Genomic DNA, 8,327 nt, shown 5'->3' on the forward strand with positions numbered 1-8,327 from the left:
GGCTTTCCAGTTCGGTGCACCTTGCACTTTCTCATAACAACCAGCTTTATCATCTTAACCAATCAACTGTCATAGATCTCTGTGTCACATCCTCACGCTTTAAAAGAAAAGACTGATAACCTCTCTCTCTCTCTCTCTCTCTCTCTCTCTCTCTCTCTCTCTCTCTCTCTCTCTCTCTCTCTCTCTTGTAATAACAATACGGAGTTTGAGGCTGCAAACCACATGTTTGAGAAAATTTGGTAAATTTGTCATGGAGGGTAGTGAGAATACTGTAATTCTAATTTACCTGATCCTACAAGATAAAAAATGTGATTTATGTTAACCAAAAAAAAAAAAAAAAAATGGGGTTTTCTCACACACATGCAGTACACACGATTTTCTTCTGTTAGTGGTTTTACATTTTGTAATATTTACTTGACTACTTCTGAATTTTCTCATTTACACACGCGTGTCTTTTATATTGGAAAATATGAGGTTACAAATTTATCAATCAATCATCGTGGTGGCGATGGGTTGTTATCGATTCTAAGTACAGAAGCTGAATTAGAAGTGTAATGGGAAAATTATTCCTTTAAATGTTATTGATTTGTTTAAGAATTGATTCATCATCCTCCTCTAATATCTTTACACTACTGTTGTAAGAGTGATTGTGATTATAAAATGTTTTCATTTTTGTTGTGGACATCGAATGCATAGAAGTGTAGCCAGTCCCTTGTTTTGTTTTTCTTTCGCTCTGAATGTGGGAGCGCTGTCCTGAATCATTCGTCTGCATATTGGTAACACTAAAGAAACATGTAAGGGACGAGAACGCTGTTGGTGTGAAAAGGACGTCAAGCGGTCCACCCTTCATTTTGGCTATTTTACCAAATTATTAATACAAGTTATTATCTATCCCTTGCAAGGTAAGCTTTTAAAGTCATAATGTTACCGTTAGTTCATTAGTTGGAACAGATCAGTATCATGAAAGAACAGCAGCAGACGAAGATTTAAGTGCAGCGTTGTTGCATGCCCAGTCAAACGTGATTGCAACGCCTTAATGTGAAAATTTTCGTAGTCGTGAAATATTCTTCACATTCATTAGTTGTCATGATATTTTGCTGTGTTAGTTTGAGTTGTAACTTAGCGTTTGATAGGGTTGTAAAACGTTAGAAAAAGATAGTTATAAGTATTTTGTTTATGTAAAGTTTTTGTAGATACCAGTGCCTAAAGGGGGCCACAAAATGGCCGTCCGACATGGTATCTTGGGTTTACCCCTACCTCCCTCATGGCAGTTTCCACTGCCGATCACGATTTTAGACTAGGCTATACAGTAATTTAAGAAGGCCTATCCTAGACTAATCCTGTTTGAATGAGGAATTATGACAATTTTTGTTACAAATAGCTTAGGCTATATATATATAAAAGTTCATGAAAACTTAATTACATAGGACTTAGCCTATACCCTCATTAAACTAACCTAACTTGTGGCCTATTGTAACCTAGTAAAATCAGCCATGTAAACTTTGCATAGGCTATCCTTAACGATTTCTGAAGAGGCCTAGCCTAGACTATATCCTGTTAAAAGGCACCTTAGCCTAGTTTTACCTCGTTTTAGTTTAAGTGTTTCTCAGAAATCTTTCAGGTAGTCTTATCCATTGACATATGTTGTGTACAAACATTTAGTACTGTGTGGAGTAGGGTATCAAATGATTTACACCTTACTGTAAATTAATTGATTCCAGGGCTGCTCCATTTTTTATACTTACCCTGTTGTGAAGGAAAAGCAATTCCCATAGTATGTAGTTCATATGTGTTCTTGAGATCTCTCAATATAAAGAGTTATTTTTGTTGTTTTAAAATACTCACTTGTATTGTTTTCTTGAAATAAAATTAAATAAAAGGAATATTTCCAGGGACCTAGTTCAGGAGTCCTGAAGAGTATGTAAATTGGACCTAGTTCAGGAGTCCTGAAGAGTATGTAAATTGGATCTAGTCCAGGAGTTCTGAAGACTATGTAAATTAACCAAGTCCGGGAGACTAGACCTGGGAGAAATTTGGCATGATGTAATGAGTAATAAAGAAACGAACTGAGTACCAGGGATTTTCTTCAGTACCATCGTACCTTACCACTAAAAATGGAAATCAGCACTTCAATTGCCTCCCAGTGGGAAGACATCACCTGGCCTCATCAATAATAAGACCAGTACACCCAAGGAATATCATGTAATAGCAGGTAGGACAGGCCTACCCTAAGTCCCAGGCAGCGTAAACGTCAGTAGTCTTCATACCCACCGTGTCAACTATGACACAGTACCATTCCCCGATCCCTATCTCCAGGCAAGAAGACTGACAACAGTGCATCTTTATATTAGTATTATTATTCTCTCTTATCTCATATATCTTAATGTCTTGGTGGGGGAAGAATTCTCCTGTGACATTTGGTGGCAGCTGTGTTGGATCTTTAGTCCAGTGCTATTGATCCATACCCACTGTGCCTATATATTATGTAGGTCACTTATAATGTTTTGTCATATTGTATGCATTTCTTTATACAATATTGTTGATTTTTATCTGATTAAGGTAATGACTTATTTACATGCATATTCATTATTTCTATGGTGACGGATGGTATGGTGTTGTCTGTATTGTAGTTTACATTTTATTGTTTGATTATATATAAGTGTTTGAAATATTGTAACAATGGCAACTGGTAATGATGAATCATATATTGATCTAATTCAATTAGAGCAAGAAACACAACAAACATTACAGACAGTTAAGAACTTCACTCAGTCCTACCAGGACGTTTGGTCTCAAGTGGGAGATCTATCATATCAAATCAAAGACTTGGACCAGAAGTTGGTTGACATACAGGGGACAATACAACACTTAACACCCAAACATAATAACACGCAACCACACATCATGTCTCCCTCACGTCTCATTGAAGAGATATAGACTCTTGTATGGTGATGTACATAGACTTTTGCTGAGGGGAGAGACTTTGTTTCCCCCAGTGTAGTAGAGACTCATGTTTTCTGATGTTGGTAGTGATGTACAGTACTGTAATTTTGTACGTTTGTATGTTCTCTTTTTGCTTAGTTTAAGGTTGATGAAGATATGGTTTTTTTCTATTCACAATGGCCAGTAATGTGAAAACTTTATAGTTTTGAGGTAATGAACAAAGGAATGATGTAAACCATTTTGTGCAAGATTTCACATAGTGCCATGGTTGGGAGTGCAATTGTGGTCGCCCTGGTTGGGAGTGCAATTGTGGTCTTATGGGTCTTGTCTTATAGGAAACTGTCAGAGTTTTGCTCTTGTAGTACTGGTTTGGTACATCTTAGAGGATAGAGTACACCACTTTCCAAACCCCTTTGAGATTCAAGTTTAGAGTCGTTTCTAGCCAAGAGCTCTGGTGAGTTTGATAATCATTAGGACGCCTCAATAGGAGTAAATTTTGTCTTCATATGTGGAGAACTCTTTTGTTGCAGAGTGATGTGACATCCTGTGTAAGTGGAGTCAATCCAACCCCAGTATTAGGCTAGACAAAGCTATTAGGAAAGCTGTATTGAATGCACACCTATAGGGTAGTGTCCCCATTTAGTACTCAAGTATATCCTTGTGTTATGTTGTTGCAAGAGCCCTTTAGCCTCTAGTTGAGATCGTTGCTTGTTTCTACTGTACAAGATCTATTTTCCACAGTCGCAGACCCATCTAAGGAGATGTTTGGTTCCATTAGGGAAAGTTGTCCTTGATATTAGAGTGGACATGAATCAATTCTTCCCCGAGGGAAAAGCTTTGTAATGGGAAAATTATTCCTTTAAATGTTATTGATTTGTTTAAGAATTGATTCATCATCCTCCTCTAATATCTTTACACTACTGTTGTAAGAGTGATTGTGATTATAAAATGTTTTCATTTTTGTTGTGGACATCGAATGCATAGAAGTGTAGCCAGTCCCTTGTTTTGTTTTTCTTTCGCTCTGAATGTGGGAGCGCTGTCCTGAATCATTCGTCTGCATATTGGTAACACTAAAGAAACATGTAAGGGACGAGAACGCTGTTGGTGTGAAAAGGACGTCAAGCGGTCCACCCTTCATTTTGGCTATTTTACCAAATTATTAATACAAGTTATTATCTATCCCTTGCAAGGTAAGCTTTTAAAGTCATAATGTTACCGTTAGTTCATTAGTTGGAACAGATCAGTATCATGAAAGAACAGCAGCAGACGAAGATTTAAGTGCAGCGTTGTTGCATGCCCAGTCAAACGTGATTGCAACGCCTTAATGTGAAAATAATTTTCGTAGTCGTGAAATATTCTTCACATTCATTAGTTGTCATGATATTTTGCTGTGTTAGTTTGAGTTGTAACTTAGCGTTTGATAGGGTTGTAAAACGTTAGAAAAAGATAGTTATAAGTATTTTGTTTATGTAAAGTTTTTGTAGATACCAGTGCCTAAAGGGGGCCAAAAATGGCCGTCCGACATGGTATCTTGGGTTTACCCCTACCTCCTCATGGCAGTTTCCACTGCCGATCACGATTTTAGACTAGGCTATACAGTAATTTAAGAAGGCCTATCCTAGACTAATCCTGTTTGAATGAGGAATTATGACAATTTTTGTTACAAATAGCTTAGGCTATATATATATAAAAGTTCATGAAAACTTAATTACATAGGACTTAGCCTATACCCTCATTAAACTAACCTAACTTGTGGCCTATTGTAACCTAGTAAAAATCAGCCATGTAAACTTTGCATAGGCTATCCTTAACGATTTCTGAAGAGGCCTAGCCTAGACTATATCCTGTTAAAAGGCACCTTAGCCTAGTTTTACCTCGTTTTAGTTTAAGTGTTTCTCAGAAATCTTTCAGGTAGTCTTATCCATTGACATATGTTGTGTACAAACATTTAGTACTGTGTGGAGTAGGGTATCAAATGATTTACACCTTACTGTAAATTAATTGATTCCAGGGCTGCTCCATTTTTTATACTTACCCTGTTGTGAAGGAAAAGCAATTCCCATAGTATGTAGTTCATATGTGTTCTTGAGATCTCTCAATATAAAGAGTTATTTTTGTTGTTTTAAAATACTCACTTGTATTGTTTTCTTGAAATAAAATTAAATAAAAGGAATATTTCCAGGAACCTAGTTCAGGAGTCCTGAAGAGTATGTAAATTGGACCTAGTTCAGGAGTCCTGAAGAGTATGTAAATTGGATCTAGTCCAGGAGTTCTGAAGACTATGTAAATTAACCAAGTCCGGGAGACTAGACCTGGGAGAAATTTGGCATGATGTAATGAGTAATAAAGAAACGAACTGAGTACCAGGGATTTTCTTCAGTACCATCGTACCTTACCACTAAAAATGGAAATCAGCACTTCAATTGCCTCCCAGTGGGAAGACATCACCTGGCCTCATCAATAATAAGACCAGTACACCCAAGGAATATCATGTAATAGCAGGTGGACAGGCCTACCCTAAGTCCCAGGCAGCATAAACGTCAGTAGTCTTCATACCCACCGTGTCAACTATGACACAGTACCATTCCCTGATCCCTGTCTCCAGGCAAGAAGACTGATAACAGTGCATCTTTATATTAGTATTATTATTCTCTCTTATCTCATATATCTTAATGTCTTGGTGGGGGAAGAATTCTCCCGTGACAGAAGAATTAGAGGAATTTATTTCTGGTGATAGAAATTCATTTCTCGGTATCATGTGGTTCGGATTCCACAATAAGCTGTAGGTCCCGTTGGTAGGTAACCAATTGGTTCTTAGCCACGTAGAATAACGACGTTTGTTTTATAGTCCTCTGCTTAAAGGGGTCAATCAATTGTGGCATTAGTTCTCGTTAACTCCTATGTAAATATATATATGCATATATATATATATATATATATATATATATATATATATATATATATATATATGTATATATATATATATATATATATATATATATATATATATATATGTATATATATATATATGTATATGTGTGTGTGTGTGTCTGTGTATGTAGCCTATGTATGTATTCACGTATTTGTATGAATTCCATGCGATTACGAAAACATAAAATCGGAGTCATTTTAAGACCATTAGTATGCGAAGTTCCGTCACTGAAAAATATGCTAAAAGCTAATAGTGACTAAGTAGTTGAAAAAAAAACATTAATGCTAATGTTATAGACTACACGATGATAATTAAAATTAATCTGAAGCGCATATTTTCGACTGCATCTTGTCATGGATTAATTCTTTTGCGCATAATATATCCGGTTACATTTAAAAGATTCTGAATTTATACCTGCTTATAATGTACATTAATCTCGCAAGTTTTATAGGTTATTTAAAGGAAGTTTTAGGGGGATAACAAATATTCGTTCTCAATGATCATTCCGGATAAAGTTGAGTAAACCTTAGTTTACCCAGACCACTAAACCGATTAACAGCTCTCATAGGGCTGGACCCAAAGATTAGACTTATTTTACGTGGCTAAGAACCAATTGGTTACCTAGCAACGGGACCTACAGCTTATTGTGGAATCCGAACCACATTATACCGAGAAATGAATTTCAATCACCAGAAATAAATTCCTCTAATTCTTCATTGGCTGGCCGGAGAATCGAACGCGTTCCTAGGAGAGTGCTAGCCGACAACTCTACCGACTCATCCAACGAGGAACTGATCATTCCGGATAACTAACAATTCTTTTTCATCGCAGATCTCCCAGTCAAGTAAAATGATTACAAATGATAGCATAGCAGAATTTCTTATTATATATATATATATATATATATATATATATATATATATTTGTGTGTGTGTGTGTGTACGTATATAATACACACATATTTACATATATATATTATATAATATGTATATACATATATATATGTGTGTGTGTGCGTGCGTGTGTATGTGTGTATATATTTTTTTCAATTCTGATCACTGAAGAACGTGGACAGTTGGTAGGTGGCATGTGCAGCCGTGGAATAAAGATATGCACATGTAGAATAACGACGCTTGTGTTATAGTCCTGTACTTAAAGGGCTAAATCAGTCATGGTATTAGTTCTCGTTAACTCCCACCTGGACAGAGTCTGGCTTCCTGATCTCTACAAAAGTTGTTTAGAATTGAATATCAAGGTTAATCCGTTTGTGAAATCAGGTTTCGTGGGATTTCCTAAAAGATTCTCTCAGTTTTGCTGAAGACATATCCCAGAATCATTCTTTGTTGGGACGGTTAGTTTTGAAAACCAGTTTAACCGTACTCTCATCTATAATGTGATCATAGTCCGTCATACCGTACTCCCATCTATAATGTGATCATAGTCCTTCATACCGTACTCCCATCTTTAATGTGATCATAGTCCTTCATACCGTACTCCCATCTATAATGTGATCATGTGATCATAGTCCTTCATATGTTCCAGATTCAGAGAAGAACTTCTATGAAGTTCTTATCTGAACTTCATAGTAGTCCATGCTTTATTTATCTTTATGAAATAAAACTACCTGTCTCGCTGACATAAATTTCAAGAAAGTTATTCAATGATATTTTCGATTAACCAGAGTAAGCTTGTGCATGTAAGTAGCACACTGGGCAAGATATCTTATCAAGTCATACCTATATCTGGTAAGAGTTATTAATAAATAGGCAAACACAAATATATACTATATATATATATATATATATATATATATATATATATATATATATATATATTTATTTATATACTGTATGTGTGCGTGGGTGTGTGTGTCTACATATGTGTGTGCGTGTGCTTGTATGTTAATATGTCTGTATGCATGCATTTACAAACAGCTATATTACATTGTCACGCCACATGCAGTGTAACCTGTTAAAAGGCTATTGTTCCAAGTCCATCTCATGTTAGTAGGGGTGCGAGCGTGGGGAAGGGTGTCCGAGGGGCGAAAAAATTCTTTAAAATGTCCCAGGTCAAAAAGTGTTTGCTTTTCCTTTCCCCTTCTGTTTAATTCTTAGATATTGCTTTCGAATTTCCCCAGAATCAATACAGAAGTAAAACTGAAGACTTCCAATTTACAGGATGAATGTGCCTCCTACAGACTCCCAAAGGTCTCGAAAAATAGATAAAAAGACCCCTTTGAGCAGGATATTATCTTATTTTTTTTTCATTCATCGTTCCTTGATCTATTTGAGGAGTATTTACTTAAGGAGGCTTTTTTCTCTAAGTCTCAATACAGTTTCTTCCAGTTCAGTTGAGAATTGTGTACACGATAGTAAATAACGTCATTATGTAAACATCAAGGGACAGGTTGAACTCTATTTTTAACGCTTCTTTCATTGCTTCATATTACATC

General features: G+C 36.1%; 1 long non-coding RNA gene across 1 annotated transcript; it reads left to right on the plus strand.

Moving 5' to 3' along the window:
- The first annotated feature begins 349 nt into the window (after window positions 1-349).
- Window positions 350-5,304, plus strand: LOC136843128 (uncharacterized). Its single transcript, XR_010854457.1, has 2 exons — window positions 350-902; window positions 1,893-5,304. It is a non-coding gene; the product is annotated as an uncharacterized lncRNA (long non-coding RNA).
- Window positions 5,305-8,327: the final 3,023 nt, after the last annotated feature.

The sequence above is a fragment of the Macrobrachium rosenbergii genome, chromosome 11 (genome assembly GCF_040412425.1).
Source record: "Macrobrachium rosenbergii isolate ZJJX-2024 chromosome 11, ASM4041242v1, whole genome shotgun sequence".
NCBI lineage: Eukaryota > Metazoa > Arthropoda > Malacostraca > Decapoda > Palaemonidae > Macrobrachium > Macrobrachium rosenbergii.